The following is a 16,525-nucleotide window of genomic DNA, read 5'->3' as shown; positions in this document are numbered from 1 at the left end:
CAAAAATGTACAGATCTACTGAACATACTGAATGGAATAACCACTTATAGGGAGCAAATTATTTATAGGCTCCTTTATGTCCTACAGCTATGTACATCAGCTTTAACATCAGTGCAAGCTATTTAATCCCTGTGTTTACACTAACTACTTTGAGCAGAGGTGATGTAGGCCATGCCAGCAACCAACAGGCATACATCAGAAAAGTGATGCTGAATAGGATGCCAGTCAAGTACACAACTGCAGACAAATACACACACACACACACACACACACACACACACACACACACACACACACACACACACACACACACACACACACACACACACACACACACACACACACACACACACACACACACACACACACATACACTCACACGCACGCATGCATGCCCACTCATACACAAACACACCGAGGCACACATACACATACACACACATGCACACACACACACACACACACACACACACACACACACACACACACACACACACACACGCGCACATACACACACACACACTAACAGACACACACACTAACAGACACACACACTCAGTAACAACTGTGACCATGTCTGTGGGCAGTGTGGACACAAAGAGGCACATAAACTCTATACATATGGAACCCCAGCCAAGACCTAAACAGGAAAACCAAGAGATGTGAGGTAGCAGCACTAACCACACCTTTACTACACATATTACTAATACGCTTATTTTTATCTATTTTGGTAAAGCCAGGAACTTTGCTAAATATATTTCTTCTTAGAAATTAATGAATATGGGTTTTAAAAATCTGTCCTCCAGGCTGTGGCACTCCACTACTGGAGTGGCGGTTTGTTGTATTATTGATTTAAATTTTGCATATGCTTCACAATAGCAGTGCTCATTTAGTGCATACACCATAGCATGCATTGGTAGGCATTTATAACAGGGTAATAATTATGAAGGCTGAGCATATAAAACACATATGATACAGTAGAGGCAGTTCGTTGGAAACATGGTTAACTGGAAAAGTAATAACTTTATTTTGATTTTTTGTACCTCTGCTCAAACTAAACACAGATAAAATCACTTCCAGTTTAGATTAGCTATATATTTCTCCAATTGTACTGCAATCATACTGAACGCATTGGCTGAGCTGGAGAAGGATTATGTTCTCTGATGAGTGTAGCTGGGTAAGGAATATGTTCTCTGATGAGTGTAGTTGGTTAAGGAGTATGTTCTCTGATGAGTGTAGCTGGGTAAGGAGTATGTTCTCTGAGTGTAGCTGGGTAAGGAGCATGTTCTCAGATGAGTGTAGCTGGGTAAGGAATATGTTCTCTGATGAGTGTAGCTGGTTAAGGAGTATGTTCTCTGATGAGTATAGCTCAGTAAGGAGCATGTTCTCTGATGAGTGTAGCTAGGTAAGGAGTATGTTCTCTGATAAGTGTAGCTGGATAAGGAGTATGTTCTCTGATGAGTGTAGCTGGGTAAGGAGTATGTTCTCTGATGAGTGTAGCTGGGTAAGGAATATGTTCTCTGATGAGTGTAGCTGGTTAAGGAATATGTTCTCTGATGAGTGTAGCTGGGTAAGGAGTATGTTCTCTGATAAGTGTAGCTGGGTAAGGAGTATGTTCTCTGATGAGTGTAGCTAGGTAAGGAGTATGTTCTCTGATGAGTGTAGCTGGGTAAGGAATATGTTCTCTGATAAGTGTAGCTGGGTAAGGAGTATGTTCTCTGATGAGTGTAGCTGGGTAAGGAGTAAGTTCTCTGATGAGTGTAGCTGGGTAAGGAGTATGTTCTCTGATGAGTGTAGCTCGATAAGGAGTATGTTCTCTGATAAGTGTAATTAGGTAAGGAGTATGTTCTCTGATAAGTGTAGCTGGGTAAGGAGTATGTTCTCTAATGAGTGTAGCTGGGTAAGGAGTATGTTCTCTGATGAGTGTAGCTGGGTAAGGAGTATGCTCTCTGATAAGTGTAGCTGGATAAGGAGTATGTACTCTGATAAGTGTAGCTGGGTAAGGAGTATGTTCTCTGATGAGTATAGCTGGGTAAGGAGTAAGTTCTCTGATGAGTGTAGCTGGGTAAGGAGTATGTTCTCTGATATGTGTAGCTGGGTAAGGAGTATGTTCTCTGATGAGTGTAGCTGGGTAAGGAGTATGTTCTCTGATGAGTGTAACTAGGTAAGGAGTATGTTCTCTGATAAGTGTAGCTGGGTAAGGAGTATGTTCTCTGATGAGTGTAGCTGGGTAAGGAGTAAGTTCTCTGATGAGTGTAGCTGGGTAAGGAGTATGTTCTCTGATAAGTGTAGCTGGGTAAGGAGTATGTTCTCTGATGAGTGTAACTAGGTAAAGAGTATGTTCTCTGATAAGTGTAGCTGGGTAAGGAGTATGTTCTCTGATGAGTGTAACTAGGTAAGGAGTATGTTCTCTGATGAGTGTAGCTGGGTATGGAGTATGTTCTCTGATGAGTGTAGCTGGGAAAGGAGTATGTTCTCTTATATGTGTAGCTGGGTAAGGAGTATGTTCTCTGATAAGTGTAGCTGGGTAAGGAGTATGTTCTCTGATGAGTGTAGCTCGGTAAGGAGTAAATTCTCTGATGAGTGTAGCTCAGTAAGGAGTATGTTCTCTGATGAGTGTAGCTCGGTAAGAAGTATTTTCTCTGATAAGTGTAGTTGAGTAAGGAGTATGTTCTCTGATGAGTATAGCTATGTTCTCTGATGAGTGTAGCTGGGTAAGGAGTATGTTCTCTGATGAGTGTAGCTGGGTAAGGAGTATGTTCTCTGATGAGTGTAGCTTGGTAAGGAGTATGTTCTCTGATGAGTGTAGCTGGGTAAGGAATATGTTCTCTAATGATTGTAGCTGGGTAAGGAGTATGTTCTCTGATGAGTGTAGCTGGGTAAGGAGTATGTTCTCTGATGAGTGTAGCTGGGTAAGGAGTATGTTCTCTGATAAGTGTAGCTGGGTAAGGAGTATGTTCTCTGATGAGTGTAGCTAGGTAAAGAGTATGTTCTCTGATGAGCGTAGCTGGGTATGGAATATGTTCCCTGATGAGTGTATTTTCTGTCACTAAATGGATTTAAACATCCTGGAGTCACAAGTTAATCCCTTGGCCTCAGCTATGAATGCTGGTTATTAAGTTAATGGAAGTCCAGAGCTATTACTCACTAAAAATGAAGTCTGTCTTCCTGTTAAAGACTATAAGAAATATATAATTCACCAGCATTAAAGCTAAACAATGGCATTTAAGAGTTAAGTGGTATGTGTAGTATCTGCAAACTATGTCTTGTTAGCCTCTCATTCTTATTCCTTAATACAGCAGAGAATATTCTGTTGTATATTTTGGCAGACTAGAGGCTGAGATGTGCTTAGTTTACTCATGCTCCATGTGTTCAAATCACAATCTGACAAGAAAACAAAATGACGTTTGTTGCTCTCCATAGAAAATCACTGCTAGTACAATTTTTAAGTCTGCACCGGCACAAAGCTCTTTGTGGGACATTGCTTCCCTTTTCAGGTTTGTACAACTGTGGGGTTGGTACAAGTAACCCAAGTTTGGTGGGTGTTGGTGGGGGGGGGTTGCATCCCTCCACCCACTGCAATAAACACTTTCATTTGGAGGTTTTATCCTTATTACAGACATTCAAGTTTTTCATTGTGGTTCCTTGGCATCTTGACATTCACTGTTGCATAATGGATCCAGTTATTATGTTACACTAATATCTTGAAATTTTTTTTCCATTTTAGTGGCGAGTGTCTGACTGGAGAAGTGCTTAGACTTGCTTGGGATAGCTATGTTGACATGCACTTCAGTTTATTTATATGCTTACAATAAAATGACAATGATTTTATACAAAATACACAAAAAATAGCTGAAACACCATAATTACTTTAGCAGACTTTGATAGTGAAAGGAGACATGGGGCATATGAAAAGTGATTCATTTACAGGTCAGTTTATGTCATTTTACTCATCTATGGTCATGAATTCTGTGTAGTAAATGCACAGAAGAGAGCATGGATACCAGCAGCAGAAATTATGTTCCTTCACATGGTAGATGTGATCACTCTCTTGTAATAAAGTCAGTAGCTTGGCAGCCATGGAGGTCCTTGTAGTACAGATAGTACTCCTTTTTAGACTGGAGTAGGCAGTTAAAGTATCTTGAGAAGAATACCCCCAAGGTATTTCCCACAGCAGGTGTCACTGCATATTTCCATTCAGAATTATTTTTTGCAATGTGACAGTTACTATAACAGCTAGTAAAACTTTTCACATTAAGAAATCTGACTCAAAATTTATTTTATGTTGTCTTATACTACTTATGTTTATATTAAGTTTAACTGTGTTACTAGTACTTTTTCATTAATGAAAATGAAAATTCCTTATTTGGTATAAGTCATGCTATATTTGCATTTCATATCATCCAGTTTATTGAGGTTGTGGATTGCTGTTAGTGTGGATATGTCTTTGTTCTTTTCTTCCAATACACAAAAGCACCCGCACGTACGGCAAGTGCAAGGCTCAGAACAAATCAACCAAACGAAAAGAAAGAGCCAGCACAAATCCTGTTGTAGATATGTGTATTTATAGAATACACATTATAATGGCAATAATGGCAATAAGAACAAACTGCACAAACCGCTTTCGGCTTCACAGCCTTCCTCAGTGTGACACAAATGAACAACAACCATTACATTCAGATACAGCCTATTAATATAGAAAATATTGAATAGGACAGAGACCAATCAAAACAGTAAACCAATAAGGCAATCAAAAATGCTCATTTAAACCGGGAGGAAAAAGCCAGCCCAGTTTAACAATCCACTTTTTTTCTTTAATATTCAAAACCTGATGTAATCCAGCTAAATAATTGTTTTTCTGCACAATGCAATCAATAATTGTGAATCTATAAAAAAACAGTCTGATGATGACAAATATGCTTATATAGGGCACTGGTTTGTTTATGTGTCCTAATGTCGCTCAATTGTTCACTAATTCTAAGCCTAAAAGGCCTAGAAGTTTGTCCCACATAGAAAGCTTAACAAAAGCAGCTAGCTAGATAAATCACCCATGTTGAGCTGCAATTGCCAAAAAAATTAATATCATAAACATTAGAGATATTTTTACTAGTGAAACAGGGAGTTTTATGTATATGTGAACAAACTGAGCAATGACCGCAAGAATAGCATCCTACCAACTTGTGCCCAGTGATGGTCCTTTGTATCAATGTTTTCTCATACCAGACCCTTTTATAGTGGCCAAACAGAGATCCCAAAGGTCTACCCTTCCGAAAGGAAAAAGAACATTTATCGCCCAAAATATCCATAAAAGGACCCTCACCTTGTAAAATGTTCCAGTGTCTGGAAACTATATCCATAAATGATTTAGGGTTTTTGCCATAAGTAGTCACTAACCTTATCTGAGAACCCTGATCAGGAACCCATTCCCTGTACCTTGATAGCTCAGATTTATCCTGTACTTGCGCATTCTGACTAGCCAAACAGATGTCACCAACCCTATATCCTCGGGCTTTGAATCTTGCACATAGATCCGATCTAAAATAGTCATGAGTGGCAGTACTGGAGCATATTCTTTTCACCCTGAGACATTGAGACTTGTGGATGTTCCTGATGACATGTTGGGGGTGGAAGCTAGAGGCATGAAGTAAAGTATTGTACTGGGAGAATTTGCGGAACACCTGTGTTTCTAATGTATTCAAAGGATTATGTGTGACCAAAACATCCAGAAATGTTATTTCTTGTTTATGCCAGGTCAATTTGAATTCAATACCCCATTTGTTTTCATTCAAGTATTCCACAAATTCCTGAAGATACCCAGAATCAGCCCTCCACACAAGCCAACAGTCATCAAGATATCATCTCCAAATATCAATTTCATCAAGGTAAATGTTATGGCATCGATCATAAATGATTACCTCCTCTATATTATCCATGAATAAATCGGCATATATGGGGGCAAAAGATGCCCCCATTGCCTTGCCCTGAACTTGCCACACACATTGTTGCTGAAAATAAAATACGTTCTTGTCAAGAACATATTCAGCTAAGCAAACTAAGAAAGTGTTAAACCCTGGTCTGAACAAATGAATGTAATGGTTGTAGTTCATTTGTGTCACACTGAGGAAGGCTGTGAAGCCGAAAGCGGTTTGTGCAGTTTGTTCTTATTGCCATTATTGCCATTATAATGTGTATTCTATAAATACACATATCTACAACAGGATTTGGGCTGGCTCTTTCTTTTTGTTTGGTTGATTTGTTCTGAGCCATGCACTTGCCGTACATGTGGGTGCTTTTGTGTTTGAGTGGTTCTTTCTTCCACTCGCTGTTGGTGACCTTCCTGTTTGGTTGTTTTTCACTTTAGTGGCTGGACCAGCCACATTGGGATACATTTAATACTATTCATGTTATCGAATATTTTTGGACAGAGACTGGTGCTTTTTCCACTTTTTCTTTCTGCACTTTGTGGATCAGCTCGTGGTGAGTGCAGTTTATGCTATTAATCTCAGGCATTTGGATTACGATGCTTAGATCCAGGCATGTTATATATTTAGTATTATTTCACCTATTCGCATTGAATGGGGTATGTTTATTTTCCTACCTTTTGTGGTATGAGTTTTGGCATTAACATGCCTATTGAAATTGAACTATATATAGGGTCCTTCGTCCATTTTGGAGCACTTATTGTTTGAGGTGGTTCCGAATTAGTAGTGGTTTGCGAAATTAGCAGGTGCTTTGCATTATTTTCATCATTTGGATTGACGATAATAACTTCTTCATTGTTTGAGTGTGAATTACCAATTTCTGCACATTTGTGGAACTTTGTGTGTCCACACCCCTATGGACTTCTTCATCGTTCAAAACGCGGGTTTTGGTATAGACACGACTCTCTGCACAATGACCTTATTGAGATGCAACCTTATTTACTTTGATGTGCGGTTATGAACTTAGTGAAATCGGAAGCCACACAAGGTCCTTATTCTGCTTATTCAGGGACACAGTGCAAATGTCTCTAGTGGACGGATTTGAACATACATTCATCTATATTTTACTTTTTTGTTGACATTTTATGGGACACATATATTTTTACAGCTGAATTTCTGGTTTCCTAATAAGGGTCGTTCTTTTACATGAACGATCACACCTTTTAGGTTCCTGGGTTCAAATGTCTGATTTGCTATTGCATTGCATGGGGTTTTGTATTTATTGCTTTACTGTATTTCTATATGTGTTCTAACTGATTTTTGCAGATTAATGATGTCATTAATAACATTGTTAATATCTATAAGATTACATACATCTGAATGATTTAGGGCTATTTGGTTCATATATTGCTTTTTTATAGAGCTAGAGTAGGACTCTGTATGAGTCAACATTAATGGTTATTTTTGTATATAAGTTATGGTAAGATTTTGCATGAGTCCCCCCAGTTTAGATCTATTTAACACATGGTGATTTGACTCTACTGAATTCAGGACATCGACCTTGTTTAGTGTTGAGTTTGTTCTTATTACATTATTATCTGCACACCCATAGTTAGGTCAGCTATTTGTAGTGCAAAACATTTTTTTAAATATTTTTCATCTACTGTTTCTATCCCTTTTGGCCTTATTGTTGGCCTTTTTGGAAGTTGTTTGTTATCAAAACAGTATATTACTTCTGGTGCAGGGAACTGGGTATTCTAATATTTTTTATCAGGATTGGGATTCTTTAGGACCATTGGGTTCATGTTGGTGTTGATGCAACATATTACACTTATGTAATATTTTGATCACGAGTGACAGGGGATCTCCCTATTACTTGAGTGCCTGAATATCGATTAACATGTTTATATTTTCTATACGGGCAACTAGAATGTCATGGTGTTTCCTTTCCTTTGGTTTATTATGTCTGTGGTTCATGGTGCTTAAGTTTTCATTTCCAACATATATTATTTAAATTCTTTCTATGGGCTGATTCTATTGGTGCATAGCTGATTTGTGTTATGTTTTAACACATTAAGTTTATGAGATCAATGCTATTGATAGCACTAATTGCAGCCTACGTAAAGTGTATACAAATTATTTTTTGAAGACAGACTATATTGTTTGGGCCTATAAGGAGTCGGAGGGCTTCGTATTATTAGCCATAGTTTGGTGACACACATTGGGTTGCCCTGTCTATATCAGCTAGTTATTAATTTGGTCTCTATCATTAGGGGGTTGTCCTCTGACACTAATGATTTGGGAATATTTGGTTTGGCATCACAACATGCATCTGATGGTCCTTCAAATTTCAACACTGATCCAACACATGAATGTAAAATGGCTTTCATAAAATTAATGAAAGCCATCAAGCATTTCAGAAATAATGTATGGCATCTTTGCCTTTTCAAGGCATACCAACACAAACAAATCTCCCCAAGAGGGCTTTGTGTGAAGTTTCAGCCTCTAGTACCACAAGCTGATCAAACTTTGCTTGATGATTGGCTTGCAGTTCAGAAACAAGCTTCTATGGGTTTTGTTAATGCCCTTGTGGCATATTATGAAAGGACCATACAACAGCAAAATTGTGAAGTGGAAATCCTCAGCCAGAGGCTAGGGAAATTTCAAGACTTGCCATGTTATACTTCTGGGGTGAATCAGTTAGGCAAGGACCTTTTGGAATTGGAAAATACTTTGAAAGAGAGGAAAATTAGAAAGTTCAATAGCGATCTAGATGATTTTGAGAGAGGGAGACCTTTTGAGGCTCACAAGAATGTTAGATTTCTGACGCCCAATTCCAAACCAGCAAAACCTAAAAGAATGAAACCCATTCTTAAGAAAAGAAGTAGGGAGGCATTTACCTCTAGTGAGGATACCTCATCCAACACTGAAGGGGAAGACAGCCATGTAGAAAGATCACTGATTTCAAAGAGGAATAATCTAGTTAATAATTCAGGTCACCCTTTAGAGTTAAGTCAAGAAGCGGGTGGAGGAAACACAAGGGTCCCTCAAGATTTGGAGGGTATTCTGAGGATGATAATTCAGAGTTAACTGGTCCCTCTAATGTACATAATATTTCCTGTCATGCATTATCTAATTTACAAATAAAAATTTTGAACAAAGGATTAAGTTTTGTGCCGAGTTTCAATATATCTGAACAAGATTTTGCACAGGATGTTATCAATTTCTGCCGTTTGCTTAACCTACGTTTGTTTTTTAAGGACAAGGACTCTTCTTATGATGAAGTTGGCACCTTCCATTTTCAGAAGTCTAGGTTCAAATTCCCCATGTCTCCAGTGGTCTCTAATTTTCAGAACAGGGTTCTCAAGGATTTGCATACGCATCTTGGCAAGAATTATGTTATGCATGATAATATTACTAGGGCAGAACACCTATGTATAGAGGAACACAAGTCTAATCATGACATAGTTATTTTGCCGGCAGATAAGGGAGGAGCGGTGGTGGTCTTAGATTGGACAGATTACCAACAGGAAGGTCTCAAACAGATAATAGATTGTAAATATTACATGATTATGCCTTTAGACCCTACTACTAAATTCAAGTCTGAGATTGACAGTTACTTGGCTAAAGCAGGTGAAAAAGGCATTATCTCCAAAGAGATTTGTTTTCACTTGAAAGTGGACCACCCTAAACAACAATACCTTTACTTATTGCCCAAAATCCATAAGGATCCGATTCATCCTCCTGGGAGACCTATTGTTTCAGGGAGGGGTTCATTAACAGAACCCCTCTCTGAATTTCTTACTCAACATCTTAAACCCCTGTTATCTCATATACATTCCTGGATTCAAGATACAACACAGTTTTTGGGTATTATTTCAGACCTCCAATTGGAATCCGATTGGTTGCTATGCACCCTTGATGTCACCTCCCTGTATACTAACATTCCTCATCAGGTTTGATGGCACTTCAGTATTGGCTTGACTGGGCTGATTTATACAGACCTGGGTTTAACACTTTCTTAGTTTGCTTAGCTCAATATGTTTTTGACAAGAACATATTTTATTTTCAGCAACAATGTGTGTGTCAAGTTCAGGGAAAGGCAATGGGGGCATCTTTTGCCCCCATATATGCCGATTTATTCATGGCTTATATAGAGGAGGTAATCATTTATGATCAATGCCATAACATTTACCTTGATAAAATTGATATTTGGAGACAATATCTTGATGACTGTTGGCTTGTGTGGAGGGCTGATGCTGGGTATCTTAAGGAATTTGTGGAATACTTGAATGAAAACAAATGGGGTATTGAATTCAAATTGTCCTGGCATAAACAAGAAATAACATTTCTGGATGTTTTCGTCACAGGTACTCTTTTGAATACATTAGAAACACAGGTGTTCTGCAAATTCCCCCAGTACAATACTTTATTTCATGGCTCTAGCTTCCAACCCTAAATTGTCATCAGGAACATCCCCAAGTCTCAATTTCTCAGTGTGAAAAGAATATGCTCCAGTACTGCCACTCATGACTATTTTAGATCGGACCTATGTGCAAGATTCAAAGCCCGAGGATACAGGGATGGTGACATCTGTTTGGCTAGTCAGCATGCGCAAGTACAGGATAGATCTGAGCTATTAAGGTACAGGGAACGGGTTCCTGATCATGGTTTTCAGATAAGGTTAGTGACTACTTATAACAAAAACCCTAAATCATTTATGGATATAGTTTCCAGACATTGGAACGTTTTACAGGGTGAGGGTCCTTTTATGGATATTTTGGGAGATAAATGTTCTTTTTCCTTTCAGAAGGGTAGATCTTTGGGATCTCTGTTTAGCCACTGTAAAAGGGCCCAATATGAGAAAACATTGATACAAAGGACCATCACTGGGCGCAAGTTGGTAGGATGCTATCATTGTGGTCATTGCTCAGTTTGTTCACATATACATAAAACTACCTGTTTCACTAGTAAAAACACCTCTAATGTTTATGATATTAATTTTTTGGCAATTGCAGCTCTACATGGGTGATTTATCTAGCTCGCTGCTTTTGTCAAGCTTTCTATGTGGGACAAACTTCTAGGCCTTTTAGGCTTAGAATTAGTGAACACTTGAGCGACATTAGGACACATGAACAAACCAGTGCCCTATATAAGCATAGTCGTCATCATCAGACTGTTTTTTATAGATTCACAATTATTGATTGCATTGTGCAGAAAACAATGATTTAGCTGGATTACATCAGGTTTTGAATATTAAAGAAAAAAAGTGGATTGTTAAACTGGGTGGGCTTTTTCCTCCCTGTTTAAATGAGCATTTTTGATTGCCTTATTGGTTTACTGTTTTGATTGGTCTCTGGCCTATTCAATATTTTCTGTATTAATAGGCTGTATCTGAATGTAAAGGTTGTTGCTCATTTGTGTCACACTGAGGAAGGCTGTGACGCTGAAACCGGTTTGTGCAGTTTGTTCTTATTGCCATTATTGCCATTATAATGTGTATTCTATAAATACACATATCTACAACAGGATTTGTGCTGGCTCTTTCTTTTCGTTTGGTTGATTTGTTCTTTTCTTGCTACATCCTGCTGTGTGAATTTGTCATAAATTTACTCATTTTTATCATAAACATATCAGCCATATCTCTTCCTCAGTACATCCCCAGTTGCGTGAAATAAATGGCTGAGATGTAATGTCTTCATGTAGAATTCATATTTATTACCACATAAGGCGTTTTCCATGCTAAACTTTTAAATGAGGTTTGGGACAAACCAATTTGTCCAGGACCCTCTTTTTTAGAAAAAAGGGGGGGGAAGATGCTTAGTATAGGAGGAATGGGGATTGGGAAGGGAGGGGGGTTTGGTGTGGTTAAGTCAGGTAGCTGGGCTTTTGTCATTAAGGGGTTAATTTGCTTGGGGAGTTAGGGAAAGTGAGGTAGGTTTAGGAAGGGACTTAGCTTTTATATTTTGGCAGCAGAGGAAGTGGTGTTATATTTAGGCATGAGTTGGTGAAGCTAACCCACGTCCTGGACAACCTGTAGGTAATTCAGTGGCAGGTAATCTGATCTGCAAATATACAGAGCTGAGTATATTTTTTTTGGTTTTAGAGTTTGTACTGTTAGTTGTTGCTTAGATCTCTGTTGAAACTGTTTTGTTCCACCCACCCTCCCTATTTTTGGTTTGTAGTTTAAATTTGGTGGCTTTGCAGTTGCCTGTAGGTTGCACTGTAGATTTGATCTGGGACAATCCCCAGTCCCATTTCTTTACCACATTCTACCTAATAAACTCTTTCTGCACTTGCTTTTAGTCCTTTTTAATTTAATTGCATTTTTTAAACTGTGTTTGGTCTAATATTGCTACATACTCAAGTGTGCTAACTTGCACTGCATGTGAATTGTTTTTACAAGTGTTTTTGCTACTTTTCTGTAAAAAAAAACTGTAAGCCTGTTTCCTACATTTCCTGTAACTAGTGTTCTAGATACAGATTTGCTGTATCCAGGACTGTATGTAAGCTTCTGAGCCGCCAAGCCTTTTTGTGTTGGAGGGAAGCTTCTAGCTTATCAGTGGGGGTGGTAAGCACTAGGTAACCTGTCTACCACGTAAGGAGTGGTTCTGGCCCAGAAATTGTAGTTATTGGCCATTTGGGCAATCTTTTCCATCTCTCTCAACTTTCTGATTTGAAAGCCTGCATTTGCACTTGCTTCTGTCCTGTAACTTGTCTAGTGCAGATACACATTCTTAGTTTTAGCACTTAAATTTGCTTATTCATGCTCAGCACTTGTTCAGAACTTGTAAGCACTAAATAAGCTACTAATTACTATAGCACTCAATCTTCCTCATTACCTAGAGGAAAACAGTTTTTGTACTCACTTTCCTGACTTATCTAGAGGAAAATAGTTTTTTATTCAGGCATGTCCAAGGGTCAGTTCCCAGTGTTCTCTCCTGTCTATCTGATGAATCTGGGCATCTTGAGGCAATGTAGAAATTGCCCCATGTACACAGACAACCCTCTCCTCCTACCTCACAACACTACAACCTGTGAGACATGCACTTATCTAGCCAAAGTGGAGGTAAAGCTCTCTCCAACCAAGACTGAACTTGACAGTCATGAGGAGAAGGTAAACATTTGCACCACACCACACTCATCACATAGTCTCACTAAATCTACACCACCAAAATCCACACAAAGTAACACAAAAACATTCACGGAGACTCTCAATAATAATCTGTCTAAGCAACAGAGACCTCCAAAGCAGAAACGCAAGCAACATCCATCCCTGAACACAACCCAAATGACACATAGCCCACAGACTCAGTGTGCCACTCAACCACGGCCAATAAGGCAAAACAACGTACCCAACACATTAGTCATAGGTGACTCTATAGTCAGGCACACTGATGTCCCACTCACCAGGCTAAACAAGGAGAAGGTTACTGTCAGCTGCCTGTCAGGTGCCAGGATCTGCCACATAACCCATGCACTCAGGTCACTCCACAATAAGTACAAATATGACTCTATCATTGCCCATGTTGGTGTGAATGACCTGAGACGTACCTCCCTGGAGTACATGAAAAGAGACATGGAAGAGCTCTCCGATCTAGCCCTGAGTAGCATTCTGCCATCTCCCAGAATGATACCGCAGGACAAGGACAAAATGATTGACTTCAACAATTGGCTAAGCTTCTGGTGCCATTCTAAGGGGATCCAGTATCTGTCTGCTTGGGATGACATGTTCGACAGACCACAATGCTTTGCCTCAGATGGCCTGCATCTGTCGCCCCTGGGATTCCGGATACTGGCTAAGGATCTTGCTGCCCCTATAGTGCCTTTTTTAGTCAAGGTTCAAATAACAAATTCACCACCATAACAGGAACAGGCAAGCAAAAACTGAGGGTAATGCTACTCAATGCTAGAAGTCTAAATCTCAAAATGCACTCACTTGAGGCACTCTTTAAAATGGAGAACATTGATATCTGTGCAATGACTGAGACCTGGTTCAAGGCTCCAGAGAGCACCCCTGCACTACCAGGCTATAACTCATAAAACACTTTTCGGCCATGTAACCTGGACCGAAACACCAAAGGCGGAGGTGTGTCCATATTCTTTAAGGATATCCACACCTCCAGGCTAGTTGCTCAGCATAATGCATCTGAGGTTATCCAAGTGCAACTAACTCTGGGCAAAACTGCAATCCAAATTGTAGCTTGCTACAGATCCCCCACCAAGCCCCAGGATTACCACTCCTCTTTTCTTGATGTACTGGAAAATATTAGGGTTCAACCAAACACCCTAATAATGGGCGACTTTGACTACCCCATCATTAACTGGGAAAACTACCCATGTACCAACTCCTTAGCTCAACGCTTTCTGGAATTCATAAACTCCAATGCCCTGGATCAACTTATCCACACCCCCATCAGGGGCAACAATATCCTAGACCTAGTCATTACCAACATGAGTGACCGGTGTTCCACACCTGAAGTCAACTCCTCATTGGTCCGATCCGACCATAAGCTAATCACCCTTGATATCCACATCCCGCCCCCACCCCCTCATTAAGGAAACCACAGTAAAATATTTTTCCAAAGCCATCTTCATGCTTCTTAAAACAGAAGTGGTGAACTTCAAGACACTCATGCAGATGGACAGTACAGTTACAACTGCTGAATCCTACACAAATACACACTATAAGAACTTACACGAGTGCATGGATCGTGCTATCCCAAACAGAACCAAGACGCTATCCTCCAAAAAAAGGAAGCCAATCTGGTGGCCCCCTGCCATAAAAAAACTGTACAACAGAAGGAAGTAACTGTTGCAAAAGAGAGTAAAATCCCATGAATGGAGGAGCTCCCTGGTCGGCCTCAGTAACAAGCTGAGATCCCTTATAAGATCCTCCAAAGCTAGCGACAAAAACAAAATTGCCACTAATTCCAAGGACAACTGCAAAGCATTCTATAGCTATGTCAAGAATCTCAATGGCAACACCCAGATCTGCTCTGAGTTACAGCACAAAGGCAAGAAAATTACAGAACCAACTGATATTGCCAACATCCTGGCAGATAGGTTCAGTGCTAACTTTACCCCCCCCCCCTCACCCCCTAAAGGGCCTATATCTATATAGGAAGAATGCAGAGTCCCTGTAATCACAACTATGCAGGTAAAAGCTACACTCTCTAAAGCCGAAAACACAGCATCCATGGGACTGGTCAACATCCCAGGCTGCGTTTTACATGAACATCAGAACAAACTGGCTAACCACGTAAGCACCATGTTCAATAATAGCCTCGCATCAGGCTTTGTGCCCACTGAATGGCGTACAGCAACAGTTATCCCACTCCACAAAGGGGGAGCCACCACTGATCCTGGGAACTATCGACCTATTAGCCTGATGAGCCTGGTCTGCAAGGCCATGGAACATATCATCATGGAACTCATAAACAAAGACATTGGTAACCTCCAAACTCTGGATCTCACCCAGTTCAGGTTTGTGAAAGGCAGGTCATGTCTTCTGAACCTGATCGACTTCTTTGAGGCAGTCACCAAAGCCGTAGATGAGGGTAAGGTGGTTCACACAGCCTATCTTAACCTCACCAAGGCTTTTGACACCATCCCCCATTCTGGAATTATAGCTAAACTCACTAAACTAGGTATAAATCCCTACGTCACAAGATGGGTTGCCAACTGGCTCACTGACTGAAACCACACTGTAAAAGTTGCAGACTCCAAATCTGACCTCAAAGCAGTGACAAGTGGAGTACTACAGGGTTTCGTCCTGGGAATTCTCCTGTTTGGTATCTACTTCTCTGAAATGCAGGCTAACACAGAAGGCCTTTGGCTGACAAAGTTTGCAGATGACTGAAAACTAGGAGCCATAGTCAAGTCCCTAAATGATGTGGACATCCTACAGAAGGGCCTCACTGAGAGAGATGCCTGGTGTCAGCGCCATGACCTCAAGCTCAATGCCAAAAAGTGCAGTGTCATCCCCTTTGGTAAAAACTCTGCACCCATGAATTACCACATAGGCAGCAATCTACTTAACACGGAATGCATGATAAGAGACCTTGAGACCCAGGTAGACAGTAGTCTCTCCTTTGATAGTCACATCGCCACAGTACTCAAGAAGTCCTTCTACATGGCACACCTCATCAAAAAAGGGTTCTCATCCAGGAAAAAAGAGGTCACTGTTCCCCTATACTCGATACTCATTAGACCCATTATAGAGTACAATGCCCCTTTTGGAATGTACCTCACAAGACATCTGCAGCAGCTGGAAAGGCCACAGAAGTACCTCACAAACAGGATTACTGGCCTCAAACAAATGCCCTACACTGACCGCCTCAAAAAACTCCAGCTTTACTCTGTAGCATATCACCTACTCTGAGGTGATCTCTGCCTAACATATAAAGTTATGTCAAACCCAGAGCTGTTGGACATGCTACACCTAAAGAAATCCCAATCTCTCTGAGCTACACGCTCAAGGGACCCAATCCTTGTCACCACAATAAACAGGACATGTTGGAGGGATAGATTCCTGTCCCAGAGTCTTCCCAATACTCTGGAACAGGCTACCTATCTATGTCAAGCAAAGTTCTTCATTAGCA

At 40.1% G+C, this 16,525-nt stretch overlaps 1 protein-coding gene across 1 annotated transcript in view; it reads left to right on the top strand.

Moving 5' to 3' along the window:
* The window catches only part of LOC122814249 (triadin-like), a 674,993-nt gene that overhangs the window by 527,589 nt on the left and 130,879 nt on the right, over positions 1-16,525 (top strand). The gene's annotated exons all lie outside the window — the stretch shown is intronic.

The sequence above is a fragment of the Protopterus annectens genome, chromosome 1.part1 (genome assembly GCF_019279795.1).
Source record: "Protopterus annectens isolate FY-2018-M chromosome 1.part1, PAN1.0, whole genome shotgun sequence".
NCBI classification, from domain to species: domain Eukaryota; kingdom Metazoa; phylum Chordata; order Ceratodontiformes; family Protopteridae; genus Protopterus; species Protopterus annectens.
The sequence above is the reverse complement of the archived record's forward strand: the minus strand, read 5'-3'. Positions and strand labels throughout refer to the sequence as shown.